We start from the raw sequence: 14,646 nt of genomic DNA, 5'->3' as shown, positions 1-14,646 counted from the left end.
GAGCATTGTGATTCTCTCCTGTGCACCATCAATTCCAACTGGCATCAGCAGGCATGACAGACAGATCTTGGGGTCTTTTGAGGGTCACAGCAAAGCCATAGAAGGGACCTCAGTCCTTTGACATCAGTCACTCCCCTGGGAGAGAGGAGGCAGCAACGTCTTGTAAATTCAAACAATAGATGGCACAGCGGGTTTTTTTTTTTCAGAGAGCTTGAAGCCTGATGAATAATCAACTCTGACACCCTTAGGTGTTATTAATCCCACTAAACAGGGCAGGAAACCTAGAAAGGAAACCAGACAAACCCTTGGACCCACCCCGGTTTGCCTCAGGAGCAAAGCTTGGCTTGGAAGAGCAGCGCTGCTCGCCTCGGGCCCCACAGGAATTCCATATCAGAGGGAAGAGGGACACAGCTTCCCTGTCTGCAGGAGAGCAGGTACTTCCCCGGCTGGCAGCGAGGTGAGAGGCAGGGAAGCTGCCTGCCTGCCCTGCAGCCCTGCCTGGCAGAGCTCACACCCGCCCCCGGCACTGCAAAGCCTCCGAGAGCTCATTGCAGCGCAGACTTTCGTGCCAGCACGTCCCACAAAGCTGACTTGGTGGCAGTTCCTCTCAGTTCCTTCCCTGTCTATGCTTCCCCTCCTGGACTGGCTCATGCAGCAGCCACATCCTCCTGAAGGACCACCAGGCCAGGCTCGCTCTGTGGCAGGGCCCAGCACTGTTTTACACCTCCCCAGGTTAGCAATTTTTCCTATCTCGTCCATCAGAGGAGCTCCGTTCATTAAATCCTCCACAGGAGCTCATCAGCACACCGGGCAGAAGTGCTGCTCTGCTGTAACTCCACAGCCTCACATCCCTCCCGGCTCCCAGAGCTTTAAAGCACGGGCCAGAAGCACAATGCAGGCTCTACACCCCCCTCCTAATCCTGGGATAAGGCTCTGTGCTCCCTTGGAATTGAGCACAGCCACCACCTTTCCTTCCAGATTAACTAGAGCTATACCTGTATCAGGACTGTGCTCCTATTTCCAAATTAAAGTAGCAACAATAACCAGAACAAGACACTTGGAATCATAGGATGGTTTAGGTTGGAAGGGACCTTAAAGACCATCTACTTCCAACCCCCTGCCACTAAACCAGGTTGCTCCAAGCCCCATCCAATCTGATTTGGTGTCCCCTTCTAAAGTTAAGGCTCCCTTGCACAGAGGAAGAAAGGAAAAGCACCCTGCTTCAGCAGCCCAGATAGAAGACAGTCCCCTGAAGAGTAGCTCTGAATCCAAGTCCCACCATCCAGGCTGGCATTCCCCCGGGATTTGCTCATCACAGGGTTGGATGTGTCATTGGCCCTCACACATTACTTTGGGAATAGCTGCTAGGGTGGTTGTTGTAGATGGAGGGTGCTGTTTGTGGGTTATCCAAGAAATCTGGATAATTCTGACCTGATAAGGACTGCAGCACTCAGATACACAACCTCTGTGCAGGCTGTGGAGTCACCAGTATGTGCCAGGTTTTGTTGGGCTGCCACCCAGTTCACTGATGGGTGCTGAGACAGGGCACAACACCAGGACAGGCAGCTCCCAACATTCCTATGGGACACAGTGGGACAGGCAGCTCCCAGCATTCCTATAGGACACACCAGGACAGGCAGCTCATACCATTCTTATAGGGCACAACAATAAGACAAGAAGCTCACATCATTCCTATGGGACACACCAGGACAGGCAGCTCCCACCATTCCTATGGGACACACCAGGACAGGCAGTTCCCACCATTCCTATGGGACACACCAGGACAGGCAGCTCCCACCATTCCTATGGGACACACCAGGACAGGCAGCTCCCAGCATTCCTATGGGACACACCAGGACAGGCAGCTCATGCCATTCTTATAGGGCACAACAATAAGACAAGCAGCTCACATCATTCCTATAGGGCACAACAGGACAGGCAGCTCATGCCATTCCTGTGGGAGACACTAGGACAGGCAGTTCCCAACATTCCTATGGGACACACTAGGACAGGCAGATCACACCAATCCTATAGGGCACAACAACAGGCCAGGCAGCTCCCAACATTCCTACGGAACACTCTAGGAGAGGCAGCTCACACCATTCCTATGGGACATGAGACATGGCACTAGAACAGGCAGCTCACATCATTCCTACAGGGCACAACAATAGGAAAGGCAGCTCCCACCATTCCTATGGGATACACTGGGACTGGCAAGTCACACCATTCCTATAGGGCACAACAATAGGACAGGCAGCTCACGCCATTCCTATGGGACACATTAGGACCAGCAGATCACACCAATCCTATAGGGCACAGCAGTAGGACAGGCAGCTCCCACCATTCCTATGGGACACATAAGGACAGGCAGCTCCCACCATTCCTGTGGGACACATAAGGACAGGCAGCTCCCAACAATTCTATGGGGTACCACGTTAGTACAGGCAGCTCACACCACTCCTATAGGGCAGAACAATAGGACAGGCAGATCACACCATTCCTATGAGACATGACACTAGAAAAAGAAGTCACACCATTCCTATAGGGCAGAACAACAGGACAGGCAGCTCATGCCACTCCTATGGGACATGACACTAGGACAGGCAGCTCCCACCACTCCTACAGGACACGACACCAGAGCAGGCAGCTCACACCATTCCCCCGGGGAGGCACCACACCTCTGTGCTCCCCGGAGCACACTCCCATGGCACGAAGTCCAACAGAAGGTGCTGAGAAAGATAAGGCCGTGTGGGAGCTCGGAGTGCTCCCCTTGTTCTTTCCCACCAGCGGTGTCTCGGCGCTCGGACTGTGCCACCCCAGCCCTCCCCCGGAGCGGGGTGCCCAGGTGCCTGCTGGAGGCTGCTGCCCTCCTCTCGCTCCCTCGGGCCCCGCAGCCTGATCCGCCTTCTTCCTGGGGCCATCTAGTGGCATATTTTCATATAGTTCCTTAAAACGCGACACGTTCACCGGGGGTTTATGCAAACAGGGCTCTATGGGAGCCTGATGTGCATCCTTCTGAGCACAAAGCAGGATCCCCAGCACAGCCACCTCCTCTGGCAGCACTTTCCCGGCTGCCTCACCAGCACCCAGCCCTTCCTCTGGCAGACCAGGGGCAGCACATACTCCCTTTTCTCCTCTCTTTACTATATTTACGATCACAGCACGTCTCTTAACCCAAAAAGGTGCTTCCACTAAGGCACCAGGTTGTTCTAATCCGACCTCCAGTGTTATGGGTTTCCCAGCATCATCCAGCTGCTCCTGTTTGAGGCTGATGATCTTCCAGAGATCCATCCTGACTGGATCTCAAGACTATAGGAGACACAACCCTCCACTTCTCTGACTAGTTCTGGTGGTTATAACCCCTCTGGAGGGTCTGATTTGCCATGGCAATCTTCAACGCTGTAGATACCTCTGTGCCTTTTGTCACCTGGCTGAAGGATGTGCTCATCTTTGCCACAAGACAATACCAGATACTTGATCCTTGAGGAAATATTTATTTTCCAGAAAAGCTACTGCACGGGATTAATTCTTCATTTGATGATTTCATCATCAAATAAGATGTTTTATGTAGGAGTGAACACCACAACTTTCTAGGCTGGGTTATGTTCCAAACAGTCTATATCTGCATAAATTCCATAAAGACTAGAAACATAATACCTGCTATCTTCATGATAGGAGCCTATTTTCCTTGCAAAAGGACATGCACAACTGTTGCCAATCCCTTGTACAAATGCTGGCCTCCTGCTGATTTATTGATGACCTATCAGTCCCAGATGGTGAGGAGGATGTCCATTACACACCTAAACCCAACTCCAAGCCCTTTTATGTTTAGGATAAGCTGGATTTCAGAAATATTGCAGGAATAAACCTTATTTTCAGGAACACCAGCACAAACAGGTGTTACTCACACAGAGCCTCATTTGGCAACTCTAGGAGAAGGACTCAGGGTTATTTCCCCATGTTTTGCTCAGTTTTACGTGAAGTGGTAGAAACTGAGGCTTTGGAGCACACCAATAACCAGTGTAGTGAGAGCCACAACTGAGCAGCCCAGGTTTCACCCCAGCTTTGGAGGCCTTGGTTCCAACCTCCACTCAGGGACAGCACAAGCCACAGACTCAACTCCCAACCTGTTTTGCAGTCAAACTTCCCATCATAGAAAGGGCACCTGGCTGGCCAAGCTGGGCACAGGAAAACTCACCCACTGAGAGGCAAACAATATTCAGGAGACTACAGTATGGGACAGGTAGGATTGACAAAAACAGACACCAGGAGATAAGGTGATTCCACCCACTTTCTCCCACCACACACTTCCAACCTTTTTTCTTTTCCTACATTAAATCTTGAGAGGGGATAACAGGTTGCTTAAAAGCCAGGAAGTCACATTTCCCCAGGGATAGTTTCCAAAAAGCAGTATTTTTTTCTGCTCCATTTCAGACTGAACAAGACCAGAGTGTTGAATAACACCCAGAAGCTCCCCTCACAACTCCTGCCATATTCCTGCGTGCTGGTTACTGGCTGTACTTGCCCCAGGGCACCCACAGCCCCAGGTGACAGTCATTACCAGCAGATGGCTGGCCCAGATTTCCTGGGGTGTGCCTTGCCAAGAATAGAAAATTATACATTGATGCTGTACCTGACTGAGGTCCTTAAAAATAAGAAACACTGCAGGTAGTTTGGGGACTTCTCACATAAGAAAGCAGGTGTTGAATGGACCAGCCAGGCTGGCAGATGAATGCAGGATGATAAAAGGCTGCCAGGCCAGCCAGAGGCAGCATGTCACTTGTTTATCAAGTTCCTCCCCTTCCAGCTACACTCCTGATTCTGGAGCAGAATCTTTGCCACACTCATCCCCGAGTTACAACATCCTCCCCGAACCCAGGCTGCCTCCTTTGTTCTCTAGCCAAGGAACTCCAAAAATCAAAGAGCACAGAGACTGATAAGACAGGACCCCATGCATAACTCAAACCCTTTCACATCCACTTTTAGGTGCAGATTGGATACAAACTCTCTCTGGGGACACATTGGCACCTGGGGACCAAAAACCAGGTTGGCCTTGCTTAGCTCTAGCTTGAGTCCCACAGACAAGCAAGGGAAAGCCTAGGAGAGCCTCAGCAAAGCATGAAACCAGCTGGATATCTGCACAGACACCATGGAAAACCCCAGACCCCTCAACGTAACACTTTTCCAGACCAGAATTTGCAGCCATGGGTGGAGGGCAGCAAACCCAGCATCAGCTGAAGGACCAGGGAGGAGGAGAAGCAGCACCACAGGGAACCTCTATGAGCCCTTCCCAGACTTTCACACACACAAATTTCAGATTTGCACAAAGCAGCTTTCTCCCCCACCCTTCAGCTCCATGTAAATCACATTGCTTCTGTGTCTGCTCATCACACCAGTCCCCAAAGAAGCAGAAACCAGAACTGCCAAGTCCTTGAAGCCCTTCGAGTCACAAGGAAGGCACATCTAAACCAGCAAAACACCCACCTCGCAGCTCTGAAAGGCAGAGGGGAAACCACACAGCAACCATTTCCATCCCTGTGCCTACCCCACGTCCCCAGCGCTTCTCACACAGCTCCTACCTCCAGAGCGAATCCAAAGCTCCCCATCTCAGGTCCTCTCCCAGACAGCCTCTCACAGCTACTGCAGCACTGTGGGGAAAAACCCTTCACCTGGCCTGAATCAAGCTTATAAAGACTCAGGCCCTTCTTCCTTCCTGCAGAGACTTCAAACCTTAATTTTCTCTCTATTGACCGCAGCTGGTCCCTGCTGCTCCTGCTGGGTAAGGGTTTGCACCTGGGCACAGCCTGAGGGCTGCACCAGGAGGGGTAGCACTGTGCCAGGTGGGCACTTGGTGGCCTTGCAGAGCTGTCCATGCTGCTGTGCAAGGCCCTGAGACTGAATTTTGTGTGTGCACACAACTGGAGGCACGTCAGGTCCTGCTCAAAAGCAGGGAAGCATCTGGGGGGGTGTTCAAGTGATATGCCAGGAATAAAGGGCAGCCTTCATAGGTCCTGCTGTCTGACATTACAGAGTGTGCATCCCCCTTTATTTTTATGAGAAATAGGGTTTGGCCCCCCAAATGGGTGTTATTTCTGTCACAGCACATTTCAGTGCAAGCGAGCAGAGCGAGCCCAATGTGCACAGTGCTCAAAAGGAGAGTTGGGGAGAGCACCGAGGTCCCCAAGCCACAAAGCAGGTTAGAAAATGTCACCCTCCATCACACATCCTCCCCTCCCCCTCAAGGGTCCTCACCAACCCCAGAGTACAGGGACAAATCAGACCCTGCCTGTTATTTCCTCCATCAGTTGCCCACATTAACAGCTAAAGATCAGTTGGAAATATTTTTCAAAGGGAAACCTCTGTGCACTCGGAGTGGTCTCACCCCCTGATTGCACCAGGGTGATGTGATTTAAGAGGAAGTCGAAAAAGCAACAATTGATTACCCGTAAAACAGGGTTATAATCCAATAAATAAATGATAAATCAGCGTGTCTCCTCTTAGTGAAGAGCTGGAGACTCAAAGTTCCCCTCAAAGGAGCTGAACAGAATATCCATTATTCAAACCGATTGCAGCTACCCAAGTGGAAAGAACAGCTGTGCCTTCATGTTTCCTGACACTTTTTCTTGTGTGTTACACCATCCTCCCTGAAAATGTAGTGATTTGGACTTGAGATAAGTCATTAAGGGAAGGCAGGGATGGCTGTTTTCTGAATTGCCTAACCCCTGTCAAATCAGATCAGAACCCAACACCAAGGAGCAAAGTGGGGTTACTTTGACACACCTCAAATTAATGCTGCTACTCCCAGGGAAGGCTCTGCCCTTGCAGTTGTGAATTCCCTCAGAGCTCTGTTCACACAGCTCCATTAAACATTTGTGATGCAGCCGCAGGACCACCATCCTGCCCGCTGCCACCACCCTCCCCACCCGCCACTCCTCGAGGCACTGAGGCTCCAAGAGCTTAAAAATCCCTCAGAAACCTCTGAGACCACTGGGACCAGGGAATTACCCTGCACAGAAACCCTGCCCGTCCCTCCCTGCCAAACAGCTCTGACGCCGACATGCACACACACAATTCAAAGGCCCTAATGAGAGCACGCACCAGCCTGGGCAGAGACAATGGGCATTTCTCATCACCCTTCAGAGACAGCCAGAAAGTAGGACAGCACTTTATTCGGAAGCCCTGCTAGACCTGGAAAGCCACTTCCCTACAGAAGCCTTGGGATGAGGTCCCCTCTGAGTCAGCCCCAAAGTTACACTGAAATACACGTTTCTGCTACCAGCTTCTAAAGTGGGGTGAGTGTCTTGCTGTTGTTTTTTTTTTTTTCTGGGAAGGTTTTCGTCCCCATTGTGTGATCACTGCACATTAAAAGGCAATCAATATCGTTCCCATTGTTTCCCCTGAAGTTTGATGCATGTCTTCCTGCTTTTACATCCTTGTTCTCACATTTTAGTGCCCCCCGGGTTTCACCAAAGCAAGTCAATCTCTGGCCTGGAGAGAAGTGTTTCATGTGAAATGGCAGTTTCTGATGCAGAATAGTTTTGTCATGAGGGAAGAGGCAGAGAGAAGAACTATAAACTGCTTATGAAGGATGGTTGTGTAGTGTGCAAGACAAGTTGGAGGAATATGAATAAAACTCTGAAACAAAATGTAAACACATTAGTTTGGTGCTTGCCCGCATTTGGATCTGTCTGTGAGCGAGCAAGCAGTGAGCCTGACACATGAGCAAGGACAAAAACATGGAAGCAAAATAGCTGTGTGTATAAATACGAGAGGGAAGGCAACAAAAACCCAAGGAGGCAAAGCCAGGAGGCCTTGTGCCACACAAACCAGCCCTCGGGCACAGCCAGGAGGGTGACAGCTCATTTTAGGAGCCCATCTGCTCTCGGAGTGCAGCTACACACACACCTGTAACACTCTGGGAGGTTTCCTACAAAAATGCCAGGCCCAGTGCTGCTTCCCTATGAATGCCCAGCACTAGGGTTCTCCTGTGGAGTACGTGGAAATCCCCAGGAGCCATCCTGGGGGTGCTGAGGGCAGCCTGGCACACGTGCTCTCAGCAGTGCAAATGACCAGAAGGAGGGGGGTCTCGCAGGATTTCAAGGAGACTCTTCTTTTTCTGACTCTGAAAGAGTAACACTTTCAGTTTGGGTCTTCCTTTTGGATGCTGCTACTGGCATCCTCTGCATCCCTCGTGCCCAGGCACTCGGGGTCATCCCCAGGACACATCTTCCCCCTCACCCCGCCGCTGCCCCTCTCCCCTCTGCCAACCTTGGGGGCAAGATTCCCGGGGGGCTGCGGGGACCCTTGGAGCCGAGTCCTGCCCGTGCTGCCGGGCTGCTCCCACCAGGTGGCACTCCAGGAGCGGCTGACGGCGACACCGGGCCCCGGGAGAGAGCGGTCCCGGCCCCGGGAACAACCCTGGCATCGGAGCGGCCCCGGCTTCAGCAGCCCCGGCCCCGGGGGACACCCCCAGCAGCCGGGCACCCTCCTCTCCTTCTCCCAAACATGGGGGCTGCTGGCACCGGGCATCCAGGTCCTGCCTGCTGCTGTGATTTCCTTAATTTCACTAGTTCCCGGTTTCAGGACAGCATGAGCCGTTGGACGAGGACGGAGGCCACACGTGACGCCACCACCACCCCCTCCGCTCTCAACCCATCCATCTATCCATCCCTCCGTCCGTCCATCCATCCATCTCTCCCTCCCTGCCCGGTGCCAGCCAGGCCAAGCACTCCCACACTGTCGCTCCATCCTCCTGACAGCAGAAGTTTGGAGCTGCAGGATGCCGAGTTGGCGGATAAAGTAGAATGAAGTTCACGGTTTATCTCTGTTCCCCACTGCTGGTTAAATATTTGGCACAGGGAACAAACCAGAGCCGGCTGTGAAAGAGGTGTGAACACGAGTACCGGGAAGGCTCCTACATGCTTCCCCCTCCTCGAAGGGCGATGGTCAGGGACCCCCAAAGCTGCCCCGGGGGTGGTGGGAGAGCCCGGGACTGCTCGGCGAAATGCTGGTTGTGCGATAACGAAAATATGGTAAAGCTAACCGAGCTAACAGATCCCAAATCCACCAATTAGAGCCCCCTGGTCCCAGCCGGGATGTGCTCGGCCAGGCGGGACAGAGCCTGGGAAAGCCGGGGCCGGAGGGGATGTGTGCGGGCAGCGGGGACGGGGACGCCCCATGCCCCGTGTCCCACAGCACACGCGTCTTGTGCGGAGTGAAATAACGCGCTCACAGCCACATCTCTTTGCACCATCTTTATATAACGACAGACGCACACTAAGTGATATGAATATCTGAAATCTATATAAAGCTTCTTAGCGCTTTACACGCGTTACGTGCAGAGAAAGCTGCACCTAAATAAAGGGACGTACAGCTACGGAGCGGCTCTGGAGCTCGTGGAGTGACCGGAACCACAGACCCGAGTGCAGGCGAGCACAGCCGTGGGCGTGCGGGGCTCCGGAGCCGCTGCCCGGCTGCACTCGGGGTGCCGGGGACGGCGACGGCTCGCTCGGCTGCCCGCAGGCTCCGTGGCTGCTCCTGCGCTCGGGCTTCTGCATTTGTTTCCCCTTCCGTTATTGTTAATGCTGGAAAGCGTCGTTATTCATTAAATAACATCTCTGCTGGCCCGAGCGCCGCTTTTCCCCGGGAGCGAACCCTTCGGGGTGCAAACCGAATCGCTCTGGCGAGGAGCAAAACCGTTTTCGGAAGGGTCGTCCGCTCGCTGCGCCTTGCACGCTTGTTCCCCCCGTGGTCCACCGGGGAGCCCTCTCGGGACAGGTTATTCCTCCTCTTCTGGAGAGGTTCCTGCTGAGAAATCATATTTAAAACAAACCAAAAAGCCACAAGACCACCACCACCACCACCGGGGGCGGCTCTCGGGTTAACCCCCCCACTAATGACTGACGGCTGGTGCCACTGAGACAAATAAATACATCGTAAGGAGGGCAATGGGTCGCGAGTCGTTTTGGCCCTAAGGTGAGATTTAGCAATGACCGCCCATTAAAACAAGCTTTTCACTTTTCCTAGGGGTAGCCCCTACCCCCACCCGCTCCAGCGAGCGGAGCGGGGGAGCCTCCTGACCTGGTTTATATTTATATTTAAGGTTCGACATTTTTTTTTTCTGCTTGGTTTGTAGATCGGAGACGGGAGGAATGAAAACCGGCTGAAAAAAGGACTCGGGAGAACGGAGGATTTAAAAGGCGCCCCTCGAAAATCCGCGGGGAAGGCCACGGATGGACAGCAAGGGAAAGCCTGAAAAAAAAAAATATCTTTTTAAGAAACCTGTGAAAAATAAATGCGTGAGCACCTAGGAAATGTTTCACGGCAGAAGGGAAATAATCCTGCCAGAAGATCGCGGTGGCACATTCCCGAAGGACCGTGATCCGGCAGCGCGGTGGCGGGGACCCCCTTTCCTTCAGAGGGACCAGATAAAAGACTCCAGGTCTGGCACAAAAGCTTGAATCAAATCCCTCCAGCTCCCTCCTGCCGCCTCCTCCTGCCCCAAGAAAACCTCCTTGTTCCACTGAGCCGCCAGTCCAGCCGATGGGATGCCCCAAGCCCGACCCCCCCTCCCCATCCTCGGCCGGTTCCCCCCTTCCCCGGAGCCGCTCCGCTCGTACCTTCGCTGCAAGGAGCAGGTCCGGGGGGCAAAAGCACCACTGGCTTTTTCTGTCGATCTTATTTCCTTGATAACTTTATTCTGTCAGTGCCGCTTTGGCGGCTTGAAATGAAATAAAGCTTGAAAGGACTTCGGAAAGGAGAGAAGCCGGAGACAGAGGGGGGCTGCCTCGGGAGGGGAGGGGGTCGGGATGTCGGTGGGGTCGGGTCGGCTTCGCACAGCCCAGCCCGCTTGGTGTTGGTTTGGGTTTCTTTTTCAATGCCACGTCTAGGAAAGTCTTAATTTGGGAGAGCCAGAGGAAAGCTGAGTTTAGCGAGATCACGGCGAAATTCAGCAGGAATTACGGCCGCGGTTACCTGCGCTAGAGGTCGAACTCTTGTTTCGGCTGAGAGTGTTTAAAAATAATGATTACGTGTTTACTCCAGAATAATCAAATCATTTAAAAAAAAAAAAAAAAAAAAAAAAGGAAAAGAAAAGATGGATTAGGAAAGAGAAAACCCAAAGGTGGTGCCTACGAAGCGGCTGTGCTTCCAAGGAGCGGTGGCAGATGAGGAAAGCGCAGGTCCAGAGTCCCGCAGAAGCCCCGGAGTCTCGGCCCGACCTCGGGGCTCACCCTGTTCGCCCCGGGGCGAGAAACTGAGGCCGGGAGCTCCAACAGCGCCTTGAACGGCCACTTCAAGCTAAAAGGCTTCGCCTCGCCGTGTTTTTACACGCCTTAATTATTCCCTAATAATGCGGGCTTTGGGGAGAAGCACGTGGGAAGTTTGGGGCTGACTGGGGAAAAAAAAAAAAACCCAACAAACCAAACCCAAAACACAAACGCCAACACCAAAACCCCCAAACCATCCTCAGGCATCACCCCGCGGAGCTGGTGCCCTGGGAGCCGCTGGCTCTTTCTCCCCACAAGCAGCCAAAAGGCTTCAGGTGCAGAGGGAGATGGGTGCGGGGCGGGCTGCGGGAGAGGTCGGCGGGTCAGGGGGATAATGTGATTCGAGCCCCCATCTCCACGGGCCGGAATGTCCCGGTGTGGGTCTGTTTGCTCTCCCGGCGTGTGCCTGTAGTGCGTGTAAGAGGATGAAGGCTCGGGGGGTGCCTCCGTGTCCCCGTGGACGGGGGTTTCCCTGCAAGGCGCGGCTGTAGATGCCGAAGGAGGGAGGTTTTTCCCGCTCCGTTTCCCCCATAAACTGATCCCAACCCCGCCGTCCCGGCGCCTCCAGCACGGATCCGCCCGGCCGGCTGTCCCTCCGGGCCGCGGTGACAGGGACCGGGGTGACAGGGACCGGGGGGGGGCCAGCAGGGCGGTCTCCACAGGGTGCCACGGCTGCTCGCCTCCTCCGTGCCAGCGCCTCGAGGCAATCGCCACATCAGACCATTTACCCTCCCGAGACAACAAACAGCCGACCCGTCCGTCCGTCCGTCCATCCCTCCAGCCGCGGACAGGGCAGCGCGCTGCGGTCACCGGTGTGCAGGACCCCCCGCCCCGGCTCCCCCGGCAGCAGGACCCGCAGAAACTTGGGGGGCGCGCCCTGCCTCCTCCCCCCGCGCACACACGGGCACCCTGAGGGGCTTGGGGTTCGCCCCATTTTGGGGGGCACACGTCTGAGCGCGGCCCAGACCCCGCTGCCCACCGGGGGGCTGCGACTCGAGCTCCCACCCGGGACGGTGTGTGCGTTCCTGCAGACACGCGGCTGCTAAATTTCAAGCATCTCCTCTATATTTTTAATATTTTTTTTAACTTTTTTTTTTCCTCTCCTTTCTCCCAAGCCCTCTTTCTACCTTTCCAAAATCGTTCCCCGGTGCAATCCTGCAGCCTGAGGCGAGGGAGGAGGCGGGATAGTCCCCGCTTCCAAGACTTTTTACGAACAATCGTTAAAGAAATCAACCTATTTTTTTTTTCTTTCTTTCTTTCTTTTTTTTTTTTTTTCTCCTCTTCCCCTTGCGCGGAGGCCGGAGAGGTCCCTTTGATCTGCGAGGCCTGGCATGCTCCGAGCCCGCACGCCGGCTGTGTGCGGGGAGGGGGCCCGGCCACCGCAGGACCCCTTCCGAGCCGGGACATGAAAGGGGGGGAATGAGGAGAAAAAAAAAAAGTAAGAAAAAAAAAAAAAAAGGGCGTCCAGGGTACGGGAGATCGACCGAAGGGCTTAAATATTTCATATTCCTGGAAGCTGTCAAGGCCAAAAACAACAACACGCCTCCCGCCTCCCCCGGAGTGTTTGCAGAGGGCAGGAGCGTGTGTGCGTGCGAGGGGCCGGGAGGCTGCGGGGGGGGACTGTGGGGGGGAAAGAGGGTCATAAATTTTCACTTGTAATCAATCAATAATTAACTAATAGCGGAGCGTGGGCCGAGCGCGCCGGCGACGGCGGGTGCCCGCCCCGACGGGGTGTCGCTGTCGCTGTCCCCCCTGCCCGGGTCGCTGCGGCTCCGCGGTGTGCGTCGTCCTTTAACCCCCCCACATCCCCACGGTGCGGCCCCAGCACCGCTTTCCCAGAGACTTTGGACTCGGGGCTAAAAACTCCCGTGGGTAAAACCTATCTGAGCTCCAAGCGAAGCCTGCGGGGAGCTCCGCCGCGCTGCCCGGCCGGGGGTCGGGGTGGGATGGGGGGGGGGTCGGGATGTTGTCGCGCCCCATCACCCTCCGAGCTCCCCCCACTCCACGGTGGGTGCCGTGCCCCCCTCCCACGGGCCGTGGGTCCCTTCGGGGGTCTCTCGGCGCTGCCCAGGCTACCCGAGAGATGGCGCCGGAGCCCCGCCGGAGTCCCCCCCCCCACCCCGCCGCCGGCCACCCCCCACCCAGCGCCGGGTCGCCTGCATCAGCCATAAAACCATTGAGGATATCAAGACAGGCGCCAGGTGAGTAATAGACAGGATAATCCAGAGAGATTGCTCGCTGTTTACCTCCATCCACAAGCGCCACAAGAGTTACTCATTAACGTTACTATATACAAATAAGATACACAGGAGATAAAGCCATTTGCAAGTCAGAGTTACACCTGCGGTACACGGATTTCTTGCAAGGGCATGGCGGAGGGGGAGGTCAGCGTCAGGCCCGTGGAAAGAGGGGGGGGGGTTTAAATGAATCACGCTGCACCCTCAGCCTTAAAAAGAGAATAAACCGTGAGGTCGGGTTTTGCGGCGCCCCGGGGCTGCCGGTGCCCGCCTGGCCTATGGAGCGGCTACCGGGCTCCTGGGCCGGCAGGAAAGCGAGACGAGGAGGGAGGGGATGGGGATGAGTGTGTGTTGCTTTCCTCTGAATATCAGCAGCAAATTTAATCGCCGACTAGGAAATTTTTCCCCTCCGCGCACAGACCACAACAGTCCTCCCCTTCTAAGAGCGATCAGGGGGAGCAGCGGCTGTGGCGAGGGAAAAAAAATAAAGGTTCCCCCCATCATTCCTGAAGCCAAAGAGATGGGAGTGAAGGGGCTGCGGGGTCTGGCGTGGAAAGGTGTGTCCGCGCTGCCGCTGAGGCCGGAGCTCAGAGCAGAGGAGAGAGCTGAGCGGAGGAGCCACAACAGATGGTTGTGCCGCCCGGAGGGGCTGGCAGAGCTCTGCTCCCCCCGGGGCCGGATTCCCCCTCCCGGAGAGGCTCCAGCTCCCACCCGCGCGGAGGATCCGTGTGTGGAAACCGGCCTGTGGGTCTGCAGCCTTCGGGGCTGGCTGCTGCAGCCGCTGCCTCCTTCTTCGGGTGGACTTTTGGTTTTTTCTTCTTCATTTCTTTTGCCAGACCTGACGCCACCTCTATCCCTAAAAGCCCCCTCCTCGCCCGGGCCAGCTGAGGGGAGCATCAGCTCAAGTGACATTTCCAGCAGCCATCACCTTGGGCCATCCCAGGGTGGGGGGAAGAGGGAGAGAAAAAAAATCCTGCTCAGCCCAAACCTTTCCCCCGCTGCAAGCACCGTGGATTTAAAATACACCCCGACCCCCAAGATGAAATGGGAAGGGTCCCGTCCTCCCACCAAGGGGGACCCGAACCTGTGATGATCGCGGGGGGATTTTTTAATTAAAAAATCGAGGGGAAAGCAGCTTTATC

The sequence above is a fragment of the Chiroxiphia lanceolata genome, chromosome 18 (assembly GCF_009829145.1).
Source record: "Chiroxiphia lanceolata isolate bChiLan1 chromosome 18, bChiLan1.pri, whole genome shotgun sequence".
Classification (NCBI taxonomy): domain Eukaryota; kingdom Metazoa; phylum Chordata; class Aves; order Passeriformes; family Pipridae; genus Chiroxiphia; species Chiroxiphia lanceolata.
This window is presented reverse-complemented; position numbering follows the sequence as displayed.